This window comes from Gallus gallus, chromosome 2 (assembly GCF_016699485.2).
Source record: "Gallus gallus isolate bGalGal1 chromosome 2, bGalGal1.mat.broiler.GRCg7b, whole genome shotgun sequence".
In the NCBI taxonomy this organism is placed as follows: domain Eukaryota; kingdom Metazoa; phylum Chordata; class Aves; order Galliformes; family Phasianidae; genus Gallus; species Gallus gallus.
In genome coordinates this window covers 59627164-59653856 of record NC_052533.1, presented here as the reverse complement: position 1 = coordinate 59653856, position 26693 = coordinate 59627164, and the positions used below count along the sequence as shown (strand labels likewise).

Below are 26693 nucleotides of genomic sequence, written 5' to 3'. Positions count from 1 at the left end.
CATGTGCAGGACCTCATGTACCCTTATTTCTGTGTGACACAGAAAAGCAGCAACAGCTTTTAGGGAAGACACCAACAGAAGTTTCACCAGCAACCACAGATACATCTGAAGAGGCATATGCTCATAGGCAGTGTATCACCTATTCCCTTTATCCCCATATTTAAACCCACAAGCTATAGATATATCTTGAGTAATGCGATTTTTTCCTCTATACTCATTAGATTTGCATGTCGTCTGTGTATTTAAGATACTTTCAGCACTGGGCATATGTTTACTAAAATCCAGATAATGATGCTATAATTATGAGACAGATAAACAGAACCATGCCAGAAAACACTGGTTGTTTTTGTTAACTTATTTTTATTCAGCTTTTGAATTTTAAATAAGTATCTTTTCTTAGCAGAGGAAAAAATGCAGGAGACAAATAACACTTCTTATAAAACATTATCCATAGATCAGTTTCTACTAAGTCATTTTTCCATTCAAAAGCCTCATTCATTTTTTTCATGTTGATTTTGTGGAAGTTATTAAATAGCTTTAACTACAATACAATTACAAGTGTTCAAGGGAAGCAAGAAGCTTTCAGTGGGATACAACATTGCTGTTTTTCTGAAGATAGTCAGTTACAATCAAGTAACTACAAAGACGACAAGAACATTCACATCTTCCTGTGATTTCCAGATGTGCTGATTTTAAAAAAGATTTAGGAAACTTAAGTACATTGTTCAGCATTGATTCTAGTCCAGTCAAGTTTTGACTACATAGTCTTGGCAATGATTTCCTCTAATGTTTGCAGTAGTATTTTTTTATTTGTTCTACTATTGCCATTCTGTATGTAACTTCCCTTAATTTTATCATTACTGCAATTAATTGTCCTAGATATAGAAGAATATTGAAAGCAGAATTTAGCTTAGACAAATCAGACTCAATTCGTAAGATATTCACCTCGGCACAATCTCTGCTGAAATGTTTAGAAGCTGCCTCTAGAGGAGAACTAAAAGCAAAGAGGGATTTCAGAAAGATGCCTGGGGAAAGAGCAAGTTTACCTAATCACATATGCCACGCCATAATTGCTCTTATTTCTCTGGGTTCAGCAGTAGTGTTGAGAGCTGTAGTATTTGATTTGATTTGATTTGATTTGATTTGATTTGATTGTACTACTACAGTGTAGTACAGCTACTCACTGTACCTCCCATTCAAAATAAAAAAGTGGATTAAGCTACTGTAAGGTGATAGGTGTCCAAAATCTGATTGATATCAGCAGCCTAATGAAAAACCTTCTGCAAGTCTAAAAAAATTTTGTCCTTAATTTCAGTGAGTTTTAGAGCTAAGATTTCTTTCCTCTTAGTTTCTACCAGCAGTGCCCTAACACCTGCTCACTACATCTGAGTGTATGAGATGACATGACTCTGTGACTTCCAGCTGTGTAGCCTACTGTATCAAAACCTAATCCAAGGAAGAGGATATACAGATGTAACTTGAATTCAGTGAGCTCCCCACAACATAACTTTTAGAAGCAGAAGTCCTAGCTGCTCCCATATGAAACAAAACACCTTGCTGTTTACAAAAATATCAGGAAAAAAAAAATTGTAAATCCTCTTTGCCAAAATGCACGAGAAGTGAAAAGCATGTCAGTAAGAACAATAAAATAGAAATGTAAATAAACTGTAAATGGAAATATATTCTGGGGTTAAAAAAATAGAAAAGGAGAGGAGGGCTAGACTGGGAGAACAGAGTGTGTACAAGGTGGGTAGATACAGTCTAGGTTACTCTTCACCTTATAGATGAACATTTCTGAGCAGCAAAGGAAGACAAAGAACAGCCTTAATAAGAGGGAGCACATGAAGGTCAAAAAACACATGGGTCTTAGAGACTCATTTACTGATTTAATCCAGCATTTTGAATTTACTAAAGCTTGAAAACAGACATGCTGGAAACCATTAGAAAAGAATGCTGTGAAAGCCAATGTAAGAAGCAACTTGATATGTTCATTGATGACAGCATACGAGCAAAGAGACCTCCACCCAAGTAATGTGTTTCATTTTTACATCATTAGCCTGGATGGAATGAGGACATGGTTGAGATCTGAACACCAATGATCCCCACAGCCTGTAAGCAGGAAGATCTATACTTCTGATGAACCTTGGGAAATCATAACGAAAGTGGTATTTAGATAGCAATATCCTAAAAATCACAGAAATCTGGAGCTAAACAGTGGGGAAAATTGGAAGGAACAAAGAAAGAAGTGGAAATCTAATGAATCAGATGCCAGAATTTGGTGCCTAAAGACATTTGATTTCTCAGTAACTTAAGAAAGCAATAAGGTTCAGTGTAAATCCTATTGAAACTTAGATTATTGCTTTTGCCACTGAGCTCATGTCTCGGTAGGGCTTTCTGCCTGAATCAGACTCTAATGTGAGACATTTTAATTGTGATTGCTGGGCTGGCAGTAAACGGTGAGCCTAACAGGCTGGTAATACTTAAATCAAGCCAGTGAACTGGGAGAACAGGCAGAGCAGAGGGGAACACCAAAGAAGACAAGAAGTGACAAAGTAATGAGTTACCTGCAGTCAAGGAGGATGGTAGTTGCTGGTAGAAACAAGTATAAGCGTGCCTCAAAGGAAAAGTTGATGACTTTCTGCTTTGGGGTGGTTATTTTTTTTAAATGTATTTCCATAGTCTGTTGGCCTTGTGATGGCCTGGCCTCAGCTATCTCAGAATTGGCTTTAGTTTAGTTTCAGTAAATGAACACTGATGTAGTAAAGTACATAAGCTGGTGCTCAAGAAAAACTCAAACTCCTCCCAAAAGTCAAAACATACTTTTCTCTCTCCATTTTTTTTTTCTATATTAGAAATGCTGATTTGGGAAAAATAAAGTTTCATAACAAGGTTAAGCAAGTGAATCCTATCTTATTTTAGATGTAGGTTCATGATTTTCATCTGTATCTCTTGCTTTGGATTCTTCTTGCCAAACAAGCCATTGCAATACATTCAGAATCCTGCAGAGTTTAAGATATGTGCTCATTATATCCTGTAGTAGTCAAATACTTACTTAAAAATAATTTTCCCTTCTATTTCAGACACTAAAATCTCTGCTGAACTATATAGAAATCGGTAAAGTGAAGCAAAGAAGAAAAGGTGGCTGCACAGGTTCTTTCCTTAGAAAAGGAGAATGCTTCTTTTTTCTCCATGGCCAAATGCAGGCTTCTCCTTATTTCTTTCTAGAGCCATATATACCAGGACGAACAAGGAAATTTATCTGAAGCAGGGAACACTGCAAAAACTACTGTTTTATAAATGACAGAGGTCAAAAAGACCTAAAGTTGCCTAATCCAACATCCTTGCAAAGTAGGGGCAACTAGAGCAGGTGGCTCCAGTCAAGTTTTGAGTATCTCTGAAGATGGAGACCCCTCAACTTCTCTGAGCAACTTGTCCCAGTGTTCAACACCTGTACAGTATGAAAGTTATCTCATGATTAAATGGAATTTCTTGTACCTCACCTTGGGCCCCTTGCCTCCTGTCCTTTTATTAGGCACCATTGAGAAGAGTCTTGCTCTGTCTTCTTTGTCCGTATCTCCTTCAAGCATTTAGACACATTGAAAAGACCCCCTCTGGGTCTCCTTGTCTAAATGAGGAGTCTTAGCTCTATTGGCCTCTATTCATATGATGCATGTTCTAGTACCTCAATCATCTTCACACTCCTTTGACAAACTCCAGTACATCCGTATTACTCTTGCCCAGAACTGGACCCCACACTCCAGGTGTCTGTCACTAAGGCTGAGCAGAGGGAAGGATCAGCTCTATCAACCTGCTGTTCTTGCTCTGCGTGGTATAGCCCAGGAGTCTGTTGATCTTTGGTACAAGAGCACATTGCTGGCTTCTGGTCAACTAGTCCTGGTCAATAAGCTCTCTCCAGTGCTGCTTTCTAATGGATTTATTATCAGACTGATCTGGTACACAGGATTATTCCTTTCCAGGGGATAGAAGTGGCATTTTCCTTTGCTGAGCTTCCTGAGGTTCCTTTCAATTCATTTCCTCATCCTGCTGAAGTTGACCTCACTTTTTGGTGAGGAACTTGGCTCTGGAGCAGGCGCATTCCATGCCAAAGCAGGGAATTGCCTCATCTGGTTGAGTGGTAGCTCTGTCAGAGGGCAGCTGCCAGGCACCATTGTCATGTATACAGCAGCGGCATTCTGACATCATGGGGGCGGAGCCAGGAGCATCAGCGGGGTCACCCCCTGTGTGTATAAATCCTGCTACCAGGGAATGCAGCGACACAGAAGTAGCACCAGCAGGATAGGCAACCAGGTATGGCACATCAGAAGGGTATGGAGCAGTTTGCACAGGGCAGGCAAGCAGGGAGGGTGAGGAGGGATGGTATCTCTGTCCACTCAGGAGACCAGCTCATCAATCTGCTGCCTTTCAGACAACAAATCCAGCCATGGTCTCCACTAGGCAGAAAGCTCTGGCACAAAGGAATGTGGTAACTCAGATGGAGTGCCTGCCTATGAATGTAGTGGTTCATGTCTGTGGATGCAGCGAGTGCCTGAGCCTGTTGCTGTCAGTGAAGGGCAGCAGAGATTCCACCTGCATGAGGTGTGAGAAGGTGGATGATCTGCTCAGTATGGTGTCAGAGCTCAAGGAGGAGGTCGAGAGATTACAGAGTATCAGAGAGCATGAGCAGTAGATAGAGTGGTGAAGTAACTCTGACAAATTTGCGGGAAAGACATTGGGGTGATACCCCACAAATGGTGGTGGACCCCCTGCCCAGCCATCATTGAGCAGAGGGATGCAATTTAAGGAAAGAGGAGGAAAAGCAACAGTTCCCAGATCAGCATTACAGGTAACCCCCATCCTGACCTACCTTGGTTCCCCAGGTGCCCCTCCATAATAGGTTTCAGGCTCTGGAACTTGAGGGAGAGGTGAGATGGGATGCAGTGGGAGGTCCACCCTCAAGCCTGGGGTGAGGTGGTCAGCTCCACACCTTGAGACTTCCTCCAGTAAGAAGGACTGAAGGGTGATTGTTGTAGGCAAATCCCTTCGGAGAGGAACAGAGGACCCTGTATGTCAGCCTGACCCTACCCACTGGGAAGTGTGCAGCTTCCCTTGGGCCCGAGTCAGGGATATTTCTAGGAAACTTCCTATTCTGATTCAGACCTCTGATTATTATCCTTTATTGATAGCTCAGGCCAGCAGCGATGAAATCTCTGAGAAAAGCCTAAGGATTATCAAAAAGGACTTCAGGGGGCTAGGGTGGTTAGTGGATGGAATGGGCGTACAGGTTGTATTTTCCTCTATCCATTCAATGTCAGGGAAGGATACTGAAAGGAGCAGGAAAACCTATCTCGTAAGTACATGGCTGAGAGGCTGATGCAAACGTAAGAATTTTGGGCTTTTTGACCATGGGGCAGTTTACTTGGCACCTGGCCTGATGGCTGCAGATGATTCTCACCTGTCCCAAAGCAGGAAACAGATCCTAGCCCAGGAGCTGGCAGAGCACATTGAGAGGGCTTTTAACTAGGTATCAAGGGGGGAGGGGATAAATCCAGGCCCACTGGAGACAAGCCTGGAGGAATGATGATGGGACTGGGGATGAGGAAAGGGTGTCAGCCAAAATTTGTCTACACCAGTGCATGCAGCATGGGAAACAAACAGGTGGAGCTGGAAGCCATTGTGCAGCAGGCAAACTATGACTTAGTTGCCATTATGGAAATGTGGTGGGATTGCTTTCATGACTGGAGTGCTGCAGTGGATGGCTACAAGCTCTTCAAAAGGGATAGGCAAGGAAGGCGGGATGGTGGTGTGGCTCTCTGTGTTAGAGAGTGCTTTGATGTTGTTGGGCTTGGGGCTGGGAATGATAAGGTTGAGTCTTTATGGGTAAGGATCAGGGGGAGGGCCAATAAGATGGACATCCTGGTGGGGGTCTGTTATAGACCGCCTAGCGAGGATGAAGAGATAAAGAGGCGTTCTACAAACAGCTGGCAGAAGTTGCACGATTGCCAGCCCTTGTTCTCATGGGGGATTTCAACTTCCCCAGTATATGCTGGAAATACAATACGGCATGGAAGAAGCAGTCTAGAAGTTTACTAGAGAGTATGGAAGATAAATTCCTGAAACATCTGGTAAGAGACTGGGGAGGTGCCCTGCTAGACCTGCTGTTCACAGAGAAGGACTGGTAGGAGAAGTGAAGGCTGGGAGCTGTCACGATCAGAGTGACCACAAAATGGTAGTTCTTGATTCTTGGTGAAGTCAGGAGGGGGGGCAGCAAAACTGCTACCTTGGACTTCTGGAGGGTGGATTCTGAACTGTTCAGGACACTGGCAGGGAGAGTCCCTTGGGATCCAGTCCTGAAGGGTAAAGGAGTCCAGGAAAGCTGGTCTCTCCTCAAGAAGGAAGTCTCAAAGGTGCATTAGCAGGCTATCCCTCTTTGCCACAACATGAGTCAGCAGGGAAGGAGATTGGCATGAATGAACAGGGAGCTCTTCCTGAGGCTCCCGGAGAAAATCTACCTCCTGTGGAAGAGGGGCAGGCAACTCAAGGAAAGTACAAAGAAGTTGTTAGAATGTGCAGGAAGGAAATTAGAAAGACCCAGCTTGAACTCAGTTTGACTGTTGGGGTAAAAGAGAACAAAAACCTTTTTTACAATTGTATTAACAGTAAGGGAAGGGCTAAGGAGAATCTCCATCCTTTACTGGATGCGGAGGGGAACATAACCAATGAGGATAAGGAAAAGGCTGAGGTTCTCAATGTCTTCTTTACATCTGTCTTTAAAAGTCAGCCCAGTTATCCTTGGGGTACTCTACCCCCTGACCTTGAAGTCTTGGATGGGGAGCAGAATAAAACCCCCATGATTCAGGTGGAAACAGTTAGCAAACAGCTACTCCACCTGGACTGCCACAAGTCCATGGAGCCTGATGGGATCCACCCGAGGTTGCTGAGGGAGCTGGCAGAGATGATAGCCAAATTGCTTTCCATCATCTATCAGAGTTCCTTATCAACCGGAGAGGTCCCAGAGGTTTGGAGGCTTGCCAGTGTGGCTCCCATCTACAAGAAAGGTTAAAGGAGGATCCAGGGAACTACAGGCCCGTCAGCCTGACCTTGGTGCCAGATAAAGTTATAGAGCAGATCATCTTGACGGAGATCACATGGTATGTGTGGTGCAGCCAGGGGATCAGGCCTATAGCCAGCATGGATTCAGGAAACCCAGATCCTGCTTGACCAACCTGATCTCCTCCTATGATCAAGTGACCAGCCTGGAGGATGAGGGAAAGGCTATTGACTTGGTCTACCTTGACTTCAGCAAAGCCTTCGACACTCTCCCACAGTATTCTCCTGAAGAAGCTGGTAGACAATGGCTTGGACAGATACACTCTTTGCTGAGTAAAGAACTGGCTGGATGGCTGGGGGCTGGGCCCAGAGAGTGGTGGTAAATGTATTCTCATCCAGCTGGTGACTGGTCATGAGTGTTGTTCCCCAGGAGTTGGTATCCGGGCCTGTCTTGTTCAATATCTTTATTGACGACCTGAATGAGGGCACTGAGTTCAATCTCAGTAAGTTTGCAGATGACACCAAGTTGGCAGGAAATGCCAATCTGCCAGGGGATAAGAAGGCCCTACAGAGGGATTTGGACAGGGTAGATAGCTGGGCTGAGGCAAATGGGATGAAGTTCAAAAGGAGCTAGTGCTGGGTCCTGCACTTTGGCCACAATAATCCCAGGCAATGCTACAGGCTTAGGGCAGAGTGGTTGGAAGACTGCGTAGAGGAAATGGACCTGGGGGTATTGGTAGATGCTTGGCTGAACATGAGCCAGCAGTGTGCCTAGGTGGCCAAGAAGGCCAGTGGCATCCTGGCTTGCATCAGAAATAGTGCAGCCAGCAGGAACAGGGAAGTGATCGCTCCTCTGTACTCAGTCCTGGTGAGGCCACACCTCGAGTACTGTATTCAGCTTTGGGCCCCTCTCTGCAGAAAGACATTGAGGTCCTGGAGTGTATCCAGAGAAGGGCAACAAAACTGGTGAGGGGTCTGGAGCACAAGCCTTATGAGAAGCAGCTGCGGGAGCTGGGATTGTATAGTCTGGAGAAGAGGAGGCTTGGGGGTGACCTTATCACTCTCTACAACTACTTGAAGGGAGGCTGTGGTGAGGTGTGGATTGGCCTCTTCTCCCATGTAACTAGCAATAATACTAGAGAGAATGGCCTCAAGTTGCATTAGGGGAGATTCAGATTGGACATTAGGAAATACTTCTCTGAGAGAGTGATCAGGCACTGAAATGGGCTACCCAGGGAGCTGGTGGAATCACTGTCCCTTGAGGTGTTCAAGAAATGTTTAGATGTTGTATTGAGGGAGGTGGTTTAGTGGGAAATAATGGTGATAGGTGGACAGTTGGACTGGATGATCTTAGAGGTCTTGTCCAATCTTGGTGATTCTATGATTCTAAAATACAGACAACTAAATTTTAAAAAGACCTTCATATTTTTCAGAGTTGTTTTATCAGAGCTGCTGCTCACACACTATTAGAAAGCCTAGATTTGTACAACAGCAGCGTAAGAGGAGATAGCATATTTCATGCCATCCCAGCTTAATATTGTTAGCTATCCCAGTTGATGAGCAGGGAACACTGTAATTATCAGAAGTTTAGCAGAAAGAATCATAATCAGTACACCAAATAGATCTGTTGTAATTTTTGGGGAACGAAAAAACAACTAGGGGCAAACTTAACAGCATGCATAAACTGAGATGCACATCTGTATCACTCCTTTTCCTCTCTCATTACACCACACACCCTCCTGCTTGCAAACAAAGATCTCTGTAAGGTAAGTCACAACAGGTGGTAAACACTCCAGCATTTAAGGGCTTGTTTAGATGGTAAATGGAACCAATCCAATTAAATCTGTTGTAAATCACACCCTTAGCATTTCAGCAGTAGTTAGCATGAGACACAGATTTCAGAGCCATTTCACTGCAACTTAATGTGATTTCTTTTATCAGCTTAATTTACAACAAAATGAGGGTCTACAAACAGATCGCAATCAAAATATTGTGAATTAAAATGCAGATATTTCTTTTCATTTTAGTTACCGCATAGTCTAAACCTAAGACTTAATAAACACATACATACACATACAGAACAATCACTGGTTCACTAGGAAGACAATTACAAATTACTCAGTGCTGCCAATTAGTGAACTAGCAGGAAAAAAGTCTACAAATAGAAGTAAAGCAGAATGCTTCACAAAATGCGTACCATTTATTTTTTGTGAGAAAAGTCATAACTAGTGCTGCATAGTATCTTATCAAGAGAACCAATGAACATCAGGTTCTTACATATTTTCCAATATATAGCATTACATGCAACATATAGGGAAGAAAATCTCATCACAGTATTTTGTTAGATGTTTAGCAAAGATTCTCAGAAAAGACCTGTGTCACTTTGAGATGCATTATCAGCAACTGACAAATTAGTGAGGTTTTATGCTAATGTATTGATACGATTACTCAGGAATACTGCAAACAAGTTTCTGAGGGACTCAAAAACAAATCAGTGTTACTGTATACACAGCCCACTTACGGTTTCTATCAGCATTTCTATGTTTTCTTGTTAAGTCAGTGAGAACACACAAAAGCAAGCAAATCTTCAGCCCTGCATATTCATCAGAAAGCTTTCAAATAACTTCACGTCATTACTCAACAGAAAATTTAGCCCCACTAAGCTCATTCAATCAGGGAATGGAAACTGTGCCACACTTGATCAATAACGAACAGGCAGCATGGCTTGAAATTCCAGTATTGATCACCTCCACAAAACATGTCATTTAGCTGCAAAAAACTTTGAGGAAACTGCAGCCACCTGGGAGATGTTGCATAAAGACACATACAGCAAGATTCAAACAAGCAATTGATTCAGCTTTGATACATACATGGCTAATGTAACATCTGAATTACTTTCACTTTCCTATCAGCGAGCAGGACTGTTTCCCATGGAACAAGTATAGCCCAAGCAATGGTATGGAGGAGCTTTCTTTGCCAGGGAATCCTATGCACTGCCCTTCGTTGGGTACAACTAATAAGTAAACTTAGAAGCATTAACATCACTGCCCTCCTCTTGGAAACCAGTTCTTAAGGCACAAAATACCTGGATGACTCTTGTGGATATCTGATCTTACATCTCCCAGGGCTTAAACATAAATATCTGGGTGAGATTTTGCTATCCCATCATTAACTTGTATTGTTGGATGCTGGCTCAGCATCAAAACATATGGAAAGGGATGATTACTCTCTAAATACACCAAGGAAGAAGAGTAAGGGGAGAGGAAAGAAGAATGTCAAGACAATGTGGGCACAGAAACAGGGAAGAGTCAGCCAGAAGTATGTTTAGATGGTAGGAAAAAAAAAGAAGAAAAAAAAAAAAAAAAAGGCATGAGCTTCCAAAGAGATTCTGAGGCATATTTTGCATGAAAATAGCAAGGGAAAACCCTTTCCTCATTCTTCACATGGAACTTCATCATTTGATGCCAAGCATGACACAATGCAGTTACTTGGTACAGGAGGGGACAGCCTGGGAAGGTCCCTCTACTCCTGTCAGAGCTCATGTAGGTAAACAGATGTAGGTATAGATTTGTTGTATATAGAAAGGTGTGGTTTGGGAGGGTAAGCAGTTACATTTACAAAGGTAAATGCATTTCCTTGATGAAAAAAAATCAGCAACTGAGAGTCACCAACATAAGCAACTGTGTGATAACGTTGGCTGTTGCTTTTTCAAAACACTGGCATGTTGTTGTCATGCAGCTATTATGAAGAAATCACACTGTGAGGCAAGAAGCCTTCCTGCAAACCAGGATGGGAAGCACAGAATCAGCTGCAGTTTTTTCACTGCAGGGGTTTCTATACAGAAAAAAATCTGATCATCGGTTTTGAACACACTAAGAAAAATTCAGTTTGCAAACAATGAACATCCTTTGTGTTCAGTGCTGGCAAAGCAATTGATTCTAGTTTGAGATTGGAGCTGTGCCACTGCAAAAGCAGTTCATCTTTTCTGTTCTGAAAAGTATTGTAATGAAGAGTTTCAACTGAGGGGATTTTTATCATGAGATTCAGGTTATGACTTCTTTCAATTTCTCTCACTTCACAAAACAAAATGTATGGAATCCATCATTCCAGTATATTGAGAAATAAAGTAACTCCAAGACACCGCAGAAAATGTTAGGACTTATTATACAACAAACAAATAACTTCTAATATGCTTCTACCTTCCTACTTTCTCCAACAAAATTCAGGAGCACATTAGGAGGGTATGGCTTCCCACTGCATGAATACAAATACTGAGGTGAAATTTGACTGTCTTTAAAAGAGAAAACATCTTTCTGAAGCAAAAGATTCAATGGTGGAACAACACAGAAAACCCCATCTCATTATTAGACAAGGAACAGGGTCACATAAATGGAAAACATACTTAGTGTGCAGGAGAGCTTTTCTTTTGAACTCTTATGTGTTCAAGTGCTCACACACTCTCTCAAAGGAGTAACCTTTTATGTCCAAGCAAGCAGGATGAGATCACTCAGAAAATCTGGCCTTTAAATGGCATCTTTGTGATAAAGAATGAGAAATTCCCTATAAAAATGGGGACCTTACTACTGATTTTCTGAGCATAAAGGCTTCTTTTTCTTTTTTTTTCCTGACTGTATCAGCACGTCTTATAAAAATTTCACTTCTCCCAGCGAACCTTGCATATCTCATATCCTCAGACCATCTTGACTAGAACAACCTCACTGCATTAAAAAAGACTGGCAGCCTTAAAACCCGACAGACGTTTCTTTTTAACACCTTTTTATACAAAAGCAATAACAGCAGGTAGTAAACCAACACTGCCACACAGCATGGTGTAGGAAGGAAGTGCTATAAACCCTATCACAATTATTTTAGTGAAAGACAAGGCCATCATTAGTGCCATATTGATCAACCTCCTCCTCCCATCTCCAGTGTTTGGAAGTTCATTCACATTATTATTACTGTTCCAGACAGTATTATTATAACAGACATACATTATACAATAAGAGGCTTTGGTATAATTGACATCTGAAGCACCAGGGAGCTTGAATGCTCGCTACTGGTTAGAATGTGGTCTCCAGAGGGAGACTTTCCTTCTCACAAAAGGGGCTATCACACAGTCATTGCAGTGTGTAAATCAAATCCTCAGTGACTGCTGTTTTTTCATTACTTGTCTGTGACCTGGAACTAAATCTTCACAACACTGTATTGCTGATTATCCACTTCTGGAACCCAAAACAATACACCACAACTATGAACCAATACCTACACACAGAGTAAAGCAAATGACCTACCTGGGTTAAAACAACCGAAGCTTGTTTATTTTTTTAGAGCAAACAGAGAATATAATCCCACTGTTTGGGCTCAAGGTGTTGTGGAAGATCTCTGACTTCCATGCACAGCTAGGAGCAAGCCAGACACAGGAAGCACAGATAGATTTAAAGCATCCCACCCCTCAACCAAATTAAGCTTTTGCCAGAAATGTTTGTTAAAAGACCCACATGTTGCACATTAAACGCTATGTCAAAATAAAAGGCAACTATTTACACAAAGGTTTCTTCTACAAGCAGAGTGCAGTGAGGAAGGCCTGGCAGTGGGACTGAACAGCAGCCCCCATAGGAGGTTATGCACTGAATTTGGCGTGAGAAAAATCAGGCCACAGCCCTCAGATGACACATGAGAAAGACCAATTCTAATGTCCGTCCAGGGCCTGCTCCCACTAGCGGCAATGATTTATAAGAGGGAACTGAGTCCACAGCACTCTCCTCGACATTTACCATGATGTGGGGAAATTCTGCTGAATACCTCCTAATCAACAAACATATTCCACCAAGTTCATACACTGTGAGCAAGCTTGAGGAAGAAATCCACCCATGCACAATTTGCATGGCTTCTTGAGCTCAAAGACCCCTCGATGGCTAATTTTAACAGTGACTCCCCACTCACAACAGGCTCCCTGGGTAACTATCAGCTTCCCACCCTGCTTGCACCAGCTAGAGAGTGATGTGTGCCTTCATTCCCTGTTGCTACCATGGGTTCAAGGAAATGCCACGAGCTGGCACAGATCACAGCATTTGTTTGTAAGGTGGGACCTGAAACAGCTCTGCCAACACCAGAACTGAGAAGAATAGGAGAAGGAAAAAGAAGTCTGAGCAAACAGCAGCTGTCCCTAGGGTAGCCCAGCCTGCACCCTATGAAGGGTAGCTTTCCCTCGGACGCACAAGGGAATGTGTGTTTATTCACCCTCATGCAGCCCCTCTCAAAAAGTCACACTCATGAGTGTGGCAGGAGGGAGATCACACTGCTGTACCCACAGTCTGCTTCTCTCTCCAAAAAGACAACCTTCATCCTTCCCTCAACTAGGCACAAATGAAGGAACTGTGCAGCACGAACCAGCTCTCCCCCACATGTCAAGCTGATTCAAAGCTTGATAACATACTCTGACAACCAGAGCAAGAAACAAAGGCCACTTTATCTAGAAACTGGCAGTCACCAGCTGCAACCTGCCAGGATATATGCAGGAGGAAAACCCAGGACTGTATGCGAGTAAGAAGCCTCAGGATGGAGCAATGTCAGACACAGGCACAGATGGGACAAGAGTGGTGGAGAGCAGCTCAGCAGAGAGGGAATTGGGGGTGCAGGTGACAGCAGCTCAGAATGAGCCAGCAGCATGATTAGCAGCCAAGAGGCAAACCACATTTTGGGGTGCATCAAACACAGAACGGACAGCTGGTCAAAAGAGGTGGTTATCCCACTCTATTCAGTGATGGTACAACCTCACCTTGAACATCATGTGCAGTTCTGGGCGCCACAGTATAAAAAGGGTGTTAGAGTCCTTGAACGCTTCCAGAGGAGGCACCAAAACTGATAGCAGGGTTGGTAGGTGTGTCCTGTGAGAAAAGGCTGAGGACACTTGGGCTGTCCAGGCTGGAGGAGGTGCAAAGACGACCTCGCTACTCTCTGCAGCTTTGTGAGGAGGGGGAGCAGAGAGGTGCCAGGCTCTGCTCCTGGTCACTGATGGGAATGGCAGAGAGCTGCCAGGGGAGGGTCAGACTGGGCACTGGGAAACACTCCTTTTCTATGAGGGTGGTCAGACACTGGAGAAGGCTTCCTAGAGAGGTGGTTGACACTCTGTGCCTGTCAGTGTTCAGGAGTCACAGGGACAATGCCCTCATTAATGTGCTTTAACTTTTGCTTAGTCCTGAAGTGGTCAGGTAGTTGGACTTGATCTCTGAAGGTCTCTTTTGACAGAACTGTCCTATTCTGTTCTACACACAATCAGCAACATCTTACCTAGTCCTGTGCTAAAGAAAAAGAGGAGAGATGACAAACAGAGTTCATTTAGGAAGAGATGAGAAATCAGAAGACCTGGCTGCCATAAGGGATGTGCTGGGATCAGGCTTTGCCAATCACTACCAGACCCCTTGACTCCCTGTGACAACAGTGGATGATACGGGCACCCACCCAAACAAGGAGATTATCCAGCAGCTCCCACACATCAAGCTGAGAGTGCCAACATTTGCTTTCAATATATAGGAAAGCCAAGCAAATAAGCCTTAATGCTTAGTACTAAAAACAATGGAAGTCACTGCCCTGAAATCTCAGTGGTGCTCTCCTGCAATTATTTCAAGCAAGGCCCATCTTATTTGCCTGTTTTTGTATTCAACAAGGGGAGATGAATTTATCTGCTGCCTGTGATGTCAGCTTAAGAGGTCTGTTTAGGACACTGTCATAATTCTTGTCTTTCTTTTTTGCTAATGGCTGCATGCCTTTGATTAAAACCTGCATGGTGCATTAAAGGCTAAAACAGATGATGAATGCCATGTAGTACTTTGTGTTAGATCAGAGTTGATTAGAATTTCTGACGATCCAGCAGCTAGAAGAGGAAACTGCTTAAGTAGTGAAAATACTCGGCTGTTACTGTTGTAGGAGGCAGTGGCTTTTGTTTGACATGAGATACAAAACAGTAACCAAATGGACAATGTACTCTCTTGGTCAGTGAATGGCTTTATTATCACAAAAGAGTTCTGTAAAGAAAAGCTGGTGAATTAATTAGTCCAAATATTTGTAAGACTTCTTGCTTGTTTTCAAGTGGGCAGCCCTCCCCCACCAACACCACAGTTTCAGAGCTGGATGCCAGTTAGTTTATTTTTCATCACCGCAAATATAACAGAAGAGCATTTTAAACAAACAAGCGAACAACAAAGCAGTGTACCAAAATTAAAGATATTAGAGTCGTGTCCATATCACAGCAGCATCCAGACAGATACCTTTAGTAATCTCTGCCAGCACACCAGTTAATCAGAACACTATTGCTGCTCTGAGTGAAAAGATTTGGATGAACAGGACAGACAAGTTGCAGAGGAGGAAGTTGCATGATTAAGCAGTGGTGGCAGAAAGCTGGCAGTATGAGCAGACCAAACTTGCAGCAGAGTAAGGTTCACCTTCTAAGGTTATCCAAAATTCGTTAGGAGAGTGCACAGAAAAAGCTCGTTGATGGGGAATGGAAGGAAAGAGTTGTAGATGATGACTATAGAGAGATGGAAGAGAGGGAGGAAAAACCAAACTGTTTCTATGGCGCTGTCCCCAAACAAATAGTGTGGATACCATTTGCTTTTTGATGGCCTGATGACTTAAAGAACGTCAGGACTTTCCTTAGATACAGCTTTTAGATATACCACCCTCTATTAAATGATTTCCTTAAAAGTGCAAATCCTCAGTAACTTTAATGGGATTCTTTGTAGAAAAAAAAGAAAAAGAAGAAAAAAAGAAAAACCAGATGATGCAGATATTTTGCAATTCTGGGCACAAGATACTAGCTTGCTATTTCTAAAACAGCTGCTAAATATGATCAATGGCCTTTTTAGTGCAACTTGCTTTACTAACCATCTCAACCTTTCCAGTCCAGCAGCACACTGATATTACAATGGTTTCTTTTGCAGCTAGTGCCCTGCATATACTCTTCTAATCTAGACTGTGGCACTCAATGGATGGCTAAAGTACAGAGTTGAAGAGAATTTAAATACTGTACTTCCACTACAGCTTTAGAGTAGTGTCAGATTCAGGAACACACCACGTTGAAGGAGTATCCATATCTCCAGGCCAGGTATTCTATTGTCCAAGTGTTATATTTAGAATCATACGTATGTAAATTTGGAATAAGCCACTAAAACTCCTCCTAGATTTAAGAAGGAAAAGCTGGGTAGAAAGTACTCTTGGAGAAGTCCAGAAGTAGTAGAGTGAAGCCTCAAAGGCCATAGAAAATACAACACTTCTAGTGGTATCACATAAAAAGACACCACCACAGCTGCAAGAAAGCTGTAGCTTGTTCTTGATCCAGGTTTCCTCAGGATATGGGTTCCAGAGATCTGAATCCTCCAGAACAAACATCCTGCTCATCATGTGAACGGATGTAAGTGCTTTCTTGTGCAAGCTTCTGCTTCAGTCCCAGAAAGAGGATGTTGACCTGGCAGCAGTGCTTCTCTCCTATGTGGACTTCATTCTTCACTAATCTTAGATCCTTACTTAGATGATTCTCTCTAAGGCAAGGCATTTTTCCTGTGCAACCCATCAAGACTTTGGTGCCCAAGGCAGAAGGAAGTCATCACAAGGTTTACTTATCTTAAGTAATCATTCATCACTTTGCAGGACATCCAGTCATGTCTAGGTCAGTGTTAGTCAGGAAATCTCCAGTCAAAGTGTACTATCACTGCCATCCAGCCACTCTCTTCCTGAAGTAGGCTGCTGTAATCAGAGAAAAAACACAGCTGCATCTCTAGCTTCAAAGCAGAACTACTGTTATCTTCCAAACATATATTCTTTCCCAGTTTTTGCTACCCACAACTTTGTTGCAGCAGATTACGTGTTTAAGATGCCTAAGTGGAAGGGAAGTCCTCTTAGAAGGAAAAAAAGTTCACAGAACTGCAAAGTACACCACAGACATCAATGACGACTTCAAACAAAACTAGTATGACAAGCCAAAAGAGTAACAAATAATCTCATCTGTTATGGAGATAATTGGTTTTGATTCCCAAAAACTGTATCAAATTTTGTGTGTATTTGCACTGTGCTGTGATTAAGTGTTCTTTCCTCTTCATGTTTGAAAGAGAACATACTCCAAAGGCACGCTATCTAGATTACATACACCCATATAAGTTTTGTAGTCTTGAGAGCATCCCACTTTGATCTCAGAAGCTGATTGTTGGAGCCCCCACAGAGCAAAAAAAATAGCACAGGAGGGTCTTCTCATTGATATACACATAAGGAAAACTCATGAGATTTCTGTGAAATTGCTTTGGTTTAGATTTTTTTCTCAAGTGTTTCATTTCAACTATAAATAGAAAATAGAATCTCATGACAAAGATGTAGTTGACATAGTGTGCAATTTATCATCTGTGAGCACATTTCAGAGTACTTGTCTCAAAGCTGACATGCTGTGTGGACTGTGGAATATGACTATTTTAATATATTCCATGACAAATGCAAGCAAAAGTAGCTGGGGTGCAAACAATCCACAAAGAAAATTCTCCATTGGCTCTCCTGATCTGACTCCTTTGTGACAGCAGATAACCTTGTGAAGTCAAAACTATTCCAGCATAAATGGAAAAAGCAATGCTTCTCTGGCTTACTTCCTACCACGCTTTTGTTGTAGCTTGTTAAGACCCATTCCTGGTAGCAAACTATTTAATATATTCAGCTCCTTTCCCCACCTATAAAAATACCACAGACATGCAAATAATTATTAGCATATATGTAGACAGCTACAGAAGTAAACAAACTAACACAAATAAAAATGAAAGGACTGGATTCCAAGGCTGTCACTCCCCTTCGCAGCATTTTTCTTCTGGGAACAATTTCCAGCAAGAATGAAACAGAATGCTTTACAGTGGGTCGCTTCTGCTAAAACATGCATATTCTTCCATATCTCAAACAGCAGGCCCATGGGTATAAATCCAAGTTTTACTCTACTAGAACCAGCATAACTCAAAGAGCAGTTGACCTCATCTGCTAAAACCCAATATAACATGTCAAGGACTGTCAGTAATTTAGGGCTACAGAACTTGGGAGGTGAAGTGCCCACCCTTGGGGAGCAGGTTACTTACGTAAATGGGGGCTATTATAGGAAAAGGTTCTCACTTCAGCCCACCGGCATTTTGGCCTTTGTGACCACGGTGTACTGAATGTGGTCAGGTTTTCACAAAGAATTTCTTTTCTTGCATGTGCTCTATGAAGCTTCCCATGCGCTGCAAGGACAAATTCATTATTTTACCACAGATTAATGGTCAGGCAGTTTAAAGGCTCTCACCTCCCCTCTGAGCCACTTCCCAGCTTTCTGCGATGAGGCTGGCTCCAGCAGACCTCTCTGGATTTGCACGGGGATAACTGATAGCAGACATTGGCCCATTGGTTTTGGTTTACAACTTCCGTACTAAATGAAAGCAGCAGCAGACAAAAGTTCACATAAAATAAGGCCCTGTCCAATATTTGCCCATTTTAACTCCACTCCCTCAAGTACCTTCTTCTCTTAGTCAAACCGCACATACTCCTGCCACTGTTATCAGCTGTTGCCTTATACTCCATTGGATCAGCCGCCAGGGGGCAATGGTACACCCTCGACTGTGTCGCATCTCGTAGCTGGAGCTTCTTGGCCCCCAGTGTAGGAGATGAAAAACTGCTGTCGTTAGTCTTCCAGAAACACACTTAGCACCTGCCGTGAGGTGGCCTCGATACATTTTAAGATCAGATCCAGCCTGTGCTCCTGCTCAGCCTTACAAGAAGAGGCTCCGACTGCAGTTTCGCTCCTTACACTGGTCAAACCTTGCAAAAGTAACAGTGTCACCTTTGTAATGGATAAAAAATTACTGGTGGCCTCACAGCCTAAGCCACTAGAGAAACTTTACCCAAGGCTGCCAACAGGCAGTTGGCCCCATTCCCATTCCCACTCCTCCATCTCTATGCAGCTTGGGTGAGGGAAAGATCCAAGTTCAGACTGTGCCACCCAGGACATGACATATTCAGATGCATTTTATTTCACCCAGCGGGAAATGATGAAATTCTCTAGGCACGTGATATAATACAATTTGGTAGTTTTCACTCCTCTGAGGTGGTTTTCAACTCTTCCACATCAATTATGTGCAAATGGTGGTTTTGAAATCCAGTCAGAGGCTAAGAGTTGGCTATACTTTCTTTTTGCAGATTTTGCACAGAAATGTACATTATATACCTGTGGTTTCACATCGCCTTCCAACATTTTATAACTTTGAAGACTGACATATGGTCATTGATTAATAACAGATAAAAACTGAATCTTGCATTTGTGGGTGATTAAGGCACGTGGAATAGGAGCTTATTTTCTAATGACACCATTTAATCATCATTTTGGGTACCAGAAACTTCTAATGGGGATTCTAAGCAGCAAGTACAAGATTTGGGTGTCCTAGGTGAATTGCATTTGGCCTAGTCCAGAAGCTAGCTGCTTCCATTTGTATTATGAGAGCACTCTGAATCAGCTGCCTATGATGTCAGTCCATATGTTTAGAGGATTTGGGGGTAGAATATGCATATGCATAGCCTGATAGAAGAACATATGTTCTACACATGTATATATGACCTGTGAGTAGGTGGCTTATAGCTTTCTAATTCTGCTGGTGTCAGTGCTGCATTACACTATAACAAGCTCAAAAACACTCCTGCAGCATCCAGGTATTGATAAAGTCCTCCCTGTTTTCCTAGCCACTAATCTGGAATCTGATCTTGTGAAGGTGTTCAAGTCCATGGAAGTCAAGGTGATTTCACGACTACCCCTAGTCAGCATCTTAGTCACACTGAAAATATTTCATTAATACAAAGTCAAGGAATGAAGGCAAACACTGACCATAAGTAATTAAAGCTTTAAAAGGCCAGTGCAGTGTCTACTAGACAGTACCAACCAGAGTGAATTTTGTCTTTCAGGCATAAGTCAGAGGGTTAGATTAACTTTCAGCACTACTATATTGGTATTAATGATTGATATCTCAAAGACTGGCACTATGGTAGAGTTTGCATGCTTACCTGTGAAGAAGCAAGTCTCCAACAGGTACAAAAACATAGCTCAAAAAACTCTGAGAGTGCTTTGGTCTTATTAAAGAGGCTAGGATAAGACTTCTATAAAAAGCAAGGAAGTAGTTGGGGTGTCTAAAAGATGAAGAGATTTAAGAAGTAGGGTGGGAGGGGAAGGAGAGAAAAAACTGGGACTGGGATTTGGAACAAGTTTCTGTAAATGTTGCTTTAACTATTAATTGAGGAGTAAACATCATATTAAATTCTTATGGAATATGTGCATGAAAAGCAGTAGCACAAGTCAGATCTGCCCCATGTGGATGCTGCTTATGAAGCAGCCTCCTTGGAAATGTTCCTCAGACTTTTGACAAATGAACTTTCTGTAGGTTGTACGTTTGAACACGGAATGCCTATTGTTTCCATCTGCCTTTGGCTTGTACAGTTCCTTGGGGGCTTAATACAGAGACAGACATTTAGTGGAAAAAAGGGTTTACTGAGTGGCAGAAGTACATTCTAGGAGAATGCACTAAGAGGAGAAAAAAAATACCACAAAACACCAACCAGTGGTTTCCACAGAAATGAAACCATCGTGGAAGAAAAATGCTCTTAAAAAAACACATACATTTTTCATGGAGTGGGCCTAAAGCACTTATTTATATTTCATCTCTGTATGACATGGTTTCGCTCATCTAATTCCATTTAGAACATTACAATTTTTGTTTCAAATGTCTCTGTGCTGAAATGTATTCTCTAAAGTGCCCCGGAGCTGCTGGTATTGTGAATGTTATCTAAATGACTCATTCGAATTTTTAAGGACAACTCAGCATAGAAATACTTTACTCTGTTTTTCAATTATTTTTATTTTAAAGTTTTCAGTTTGGGTTGCAAGGAAGAAAGATGCAGACCGACAGATAGCATTTGTATGAAATCACACAATTGCCGCTGCTTTCTGCTTTACGGGATGAAGCCAAACATGTGCAAGTGCCATGTTTTCTATTGATACACACACAGCGAATCTTGATTGCTTACAGCATTCCTGCAAAGGTCGTTTCATGAAAAATACAAACCTCTCTCTCTTTGATTGGGAAACGAAAGACAATTATCAAACACTGCTTCTTATATGATGCCTGTTTCTATCCTGCTCTTATACGTCATTCTATAAATAGGAGAACTTCAACTTAGCATTTCATGCACATATTGCCTTTGCACACCTGCATATACCTGTATGGTGAAACCCTAGCTCCAGTGAAATTGAAATTTTCTTAAAATGCTAAACCATAATACTGTACACACAAACATTCACAAGTACTTGTCTGCATATATAGCAGGGCAGGTTCCGGGCCCCTGAGCTACGACAGGGTGGTTTTTTTTCAGCTGAAGTAGACAGGCTTAAGGGCAAACTTGTATGCTTTCGTAAAACAGGATTTAAACTCAGGAATAACTCACTGACTTCACTGACATTGAAAAGTCATTGTAGAAATGATACTCCTATAGCAATGATAGCAAGACACTAATTCATTTGCTACCTGGATACTTTGGATACTTCAACTGCAAAAAGAATACTCTACATGACTTATCTTTATTTTTTTTTTCCCACACCGGTTGTTTCTGTACAGAGCCAGAAAGTGAACTGAAGGGGATGTCCTTCCTGACAGAACAGGTTCCTTTCTGAGATCAACCTATGGAATTGTATGTTTTTACATATGGAAATGTACAGTCAGAAGGGTATTTCTGTTTGAGCCCTACAATTACTCTAGAGAAAGCTGAACTTGTGCTCAGTAGAGACAGAGCTTCTCTCAGACTGCCAAGACAAGCCCTCTGAAGGACTCAGGCCATCTTTCAGATCAGAAGATCATCCCTTTCTAAATAACCACCTCAGCCTTAACAATCAGACAGTGTATAAGTATATAATTTCTAAAAAATTATGGCCAGAAAGGATATCAGATGCACCTACCGTATATTCACAGATCATTAAATTGAAGCAAAATATCTTAGTTGATGCCCAAAGACTTTAGTGAGGGCAAAGCACTCCCATGCTTAGGAAACTATCTGCCACAGACACAGAATTGGCAAGACTAGAGGAAGCCCTGCAATGGCAAAGAATTAATCATGTGAGATGTACACAAATGATCCTAGCAGATGAACCACACCTCATGCTGTATGAGGTGAAAGATCCACAGAGCCTGCCAACTTGATCCAGGGAAAATTCCCTGCTAGCCCTACTAAGGCAATATTTAATCACTCTCTATACCACCTACGAAGAGATCTCCTGCTGTGGCCACTCTGATGCTGCAGAGGAAAGCAATTAATAACAACAAAAGAAGCACATCCAGAATTCTTTGCTGATTGGGCAAGGAAGGAGATGAAAAGAAATGTGCCCTGGTCTTCCTCAGACGACTCATTGAAAATCTGAGCCACGACATTCACATCTGTTATTTGTCTTCCCATGGAGTCACTGGCTGTAGTTTTCTCGGTGCAATGCCTTCCCCTAAAAGAGAGGGATGAGCAAGGCTGGCTACACAGGGCCACAGGCTCATCAGGAAGTCACAGCTCTAGCCTAGAGATGCAACTCTGATGTTCAATAGAACTCACAGCCAGAAAACAGCTTCTTCTTCCAAGACTGATTCAGATGCCTTCTGTCAGCCAGGTGGAGAAGCCTCAGCTGCCAGGTATCTTCTTCAGGTGGCCTCTCAGCCTGCTCCTGAATTAACTGAATGCTTTAAATTCCTTAAGCCCCTCATCTCAGTGCTTGTTTTCCAGCCTGTAACTTATGTTATAATCCACCTTGAGCAGATGAGGACACACTATTCTGGGGGGAAACTTTGAAATAGTGTTAAGTGTTCCTGTTTTCGTGGATTATGTAAGGGTTTTTTTGGTTGTGTTTTTGTTGTTGTTCTTGGGTTGTTTTTTTTTTTTTCACAGCATAGAAGCAAAAATTCAAGTTAAAGGTGGTATCACAAGTAATTCCTAAGTCCTTCTATAAGTTGCTACTTTCCAAATGTGATCTACTCCATTCTGTGTTCAAATACACACTAGGTAGAGTCTGGCTGTAGTAAAACACGCTCTTCTGTTGCAATGGAAAGCTTAAAGTAGGTAACTGCTTTTTACCTGATCTGCTACTTATTTCCTCTCTAGTTTTTGTACCAGACTTGACCAGCAAATCTTACACATCACTGACGAGATCACTGATCAAGATTTGTCTTTTCCTCCCTCCCAACATGTTCAATAAATTTACCACAAAAATACCTGAAAGAATTACAGACAGAGGATGCATACTGATAAAACCTGTCACAATTGGAAGCAGAGAAAGATTACTGTATGAGTATTCTAGGCAGTAAGTTATAAAATTGGAGAATTTTTCTTTGCTCATACCAAAAAAAAAAAAAAAAAAAAAAAAAAAAGGACAGATTTTGCTCAAGGGATGTCAACTGCACTGCTGATTGAGGTGGAAAATCTGTGAAGGAGCCCCTTGTTAGAACTGTTGGCAGGGTATCATCCAGTGCTGTACACGCTCCCCCCTGCACCAGGCAGGGATTTTTCATTTCATACATGATTCAGAACTTGCTGTAACCTTTCCAAAAGTCACATTACATTGTCATACACTCCTGTTACCATAAAGACCTTCACTTCATGAAAGAAGTGGCTGTTCTGGAAGATGGGAATAGGGAGCAGATGCGGCCAGTGGCCTTTTTGCACTGAGGCACCAGGGAAGCCGTGTTTCTACCGCAGTTCAATTGCATCTGCCCAGCTCTCAGCACCTGTCTTCCACATGGGGTTTTGTACCTGGGTGTTCTGCATCATTCTAATCTATTTCTCCATTGCCAATCTATTCCATGCCTATTCTACTTATTGGTTCCCAGCCAAACTAAACACAGGAGTTGCTTCCAACAAGTAATAACTTTTTGAAACCGAAGAAAAGTTCAACAATGTGTCTTAAACCCTTGACTATAACTCTGCTACATAATTGAACATTAATTATGTTTTTTTAGATGCAATCTTGCTGATCTTTCCTCTGACAATTCTATATCCAGTATTATTTGAAAGTCTGTACAACAAAGCATTAGAGCTCTACATCAGCCCATACAAAATAGTAACTGAACTGAATTAAACTCATGCCTAATGTACACAGTTAAATCTGCAAACCTTTCACTGTCTACATTCATTAAAGACAGAGCAAGGCTCACTTGGGTTAACAGAAATGTGAAAATGAAATTTTAAAGTGTAGTTTTGTATTTATTGCTAATACTATGTGGACTTGCTATATAAAGCTCAGCACTACAGTACTGAATCCACTGCAAGTATAAGCTAGTTTATTTTGCTTCCTGAAATCTAACCATTCTGATGACAGCATCAAATTATCAGTTTCGTCTTTCTTTCTGCAAAAAATGTCCTATTCACCTTTTCTTTCTCTTTCAGAACTACTTCCTTTCCAAACTTTGAAAAGCTGTGGAAAAGCCTATGGAAGCAATGTTGGAGCCCAGGATAGCCAGCAACTAAGCAATGCTCAGGAACACTGGCTCTCCTGTGTTCCTATTCGTCATCTATGTAGTGATTAAAACAGTACTTTTAGTGGCCAGGTAGGCCAGCACATCAGTATCTGAAATTGCCTTTCTAGTGTAGGAAAATTGAATAAATACAAGTCAGATCAAGATTTCTAATTTTCCACATCTTCTATGATTCTGCACATTGCATCTACCTGAATCTGCCCAATAATTACCTTTCAAGGTCAAAGGAAAAAAAAAAAACAAAAAAACTTAATTTGATCATTGCTTTCTTTTGATGTTGTTTTCATGTTTGATCTTATCCAGGTAGAAAAGTATTGGCCAGCTCCAAACAGAGGCACAAATGACCAAGGAGGCTGCATAAATATCATCTATGTTTTTTTGGAATACAAACAAGGAAAGGCTGATGGGGAAAAGGACAGTCAGCAATGTAAGCTGTGTAGCTTCTTAAATAAACACAGCCTACTAAAAACAGTGTAGATATTTAACAAAGTAACTGCTAGCAATGAAGCAAAATAATGAGGTAATGTGTGACAATATGCATCAATATATCAAAATATATCAAAATGTAAGTTAATTATAAACATTTTGAGAAAAACTGTATGATTGTACACACTGCTGGTATTCACTTATGACCCACAGGTAAATATTAAAAACTTCGGACAATAGTACCAAAAATCACTGTATAGCTGATATATTAACTTGATGTGCAGTCTTTGCAATCAGAAACCCCCCAGCTTGGCTACACAGACCATGAAATACTGCATTCAAAGTGTAGTTTCAGTAGCAAATCATAAACAGGCTGACAGAGGTATGTCAATGAAACCTTAAGAGCAAAAGAGTCAAGTGAAAAAAAGGAAAATTGTATCAGTTTAAGCCTTGGCAGCATAGCTACTACAAACTCTTGGGTCTTTATCTTAGTCCTGGGAAAATGGGTTGACTCACCTCATAAAAACTTTTCCTTTCTTCAATGATCTGTCAAGGTCAGGGTGACAGTTATCACCCAGGACAATAAGAGCACAGCCAGAACTGATGGGAGAATAGAATCATAGAATCACCAAGGTTGGAAAAGACCTACAAGATCATCCAGTCCAACTGTCTGCCTATCACCAATAGTTCCCCAACACTAATGCCAGTGGCTTAAGGTGGTATAATACTAAGCTAGTCAGAGTCTTTTGAAAACTCAAATCATCTGAATGGCTAAACAACTTCTGCTCTACTGCTTCAGTCAGCTTTTGATGGCAACTTTGCCTGAGAAAGTATGCCAGGATTTGGACATCTCTAAACTTATTTATGCCCTCATTTATACTTTCAGGATAAAAATATTTTCTTCTCTTAATGTTATCAATCACAATCAACAAAAACAAAAAGAAAAAAAAGGAAAAAAAATCTTTCTGAATATTCACATATTATATAGAACAACAATTGTTTTCATGGGCTTTTAATGAGATTTAGCTTTAGAAAGACTTGACTGTGAGACAATAAAATTTCCACAAGAAGCTCAGAAGTACTAACTGCACTCGAGAAACAGACAACTTCTGTCTGATACACTGCTCACCCTCCAATTGTTGTGGCAATTTGTTTCAGGTATTTTCTGTTGGAAATAATTTCCATTAACAGCAGCTAAGAGGAGCAGTGGTGGTATCCAGTTCATCTGAATCTCTTATAGGGTACTGTTCATACTCCGGATGTTCACAGATTAGAAAGATCTTAGGAAATAAAAACAACAACAACAACAAACAAACAAACAAGAAAACAAACAAAAACAATTACATGCAGAAACAGAATTTCAGGAGACAAAAGCTAAATCATCAAAGAGAAAACCTTCGGGTACCGCCTTGGAGAGATGAGTTTTAATGTCTTTTCAAACACACTTATTTAATATAGTTTGACAACTTACTGAGAAAAAAAAAAAAGTCTTAAAGCCACAGACATAATCAGAAACTTCAAGAGCTGAGAGTTGATAATATGCTGCAGCTACTGTTTTGATGAGTTTACACTCCATGAAGAGGAAGGAAACATCCCCTAACACAGCATATGGCATCACTACAGGAGATAGCAACAAGAAACGACCTTCAAGGGACCATCTGCCAGTTCTGCTCCAATCAC

At 41.6% G+C, this 26693-nt stretch overlaps 1 long non-coding RNA gene across 1 annotated transcript; it reads left to right on the top strand.

Annotated features, from left to right (window-relative positions):
- Positions 1-26149, top strand: LOC124418173. The gene is made up of 3 exons (XR_006936193.1): positions 1-4308; positions 15987-16150; positions 24499-26149. It is a non-coding gene; the product is annotated as an uncharacterized LOC124418173 (long non-coding RNA).
- Positions 26150-26693: the final 544 nt, after the last annotated feature.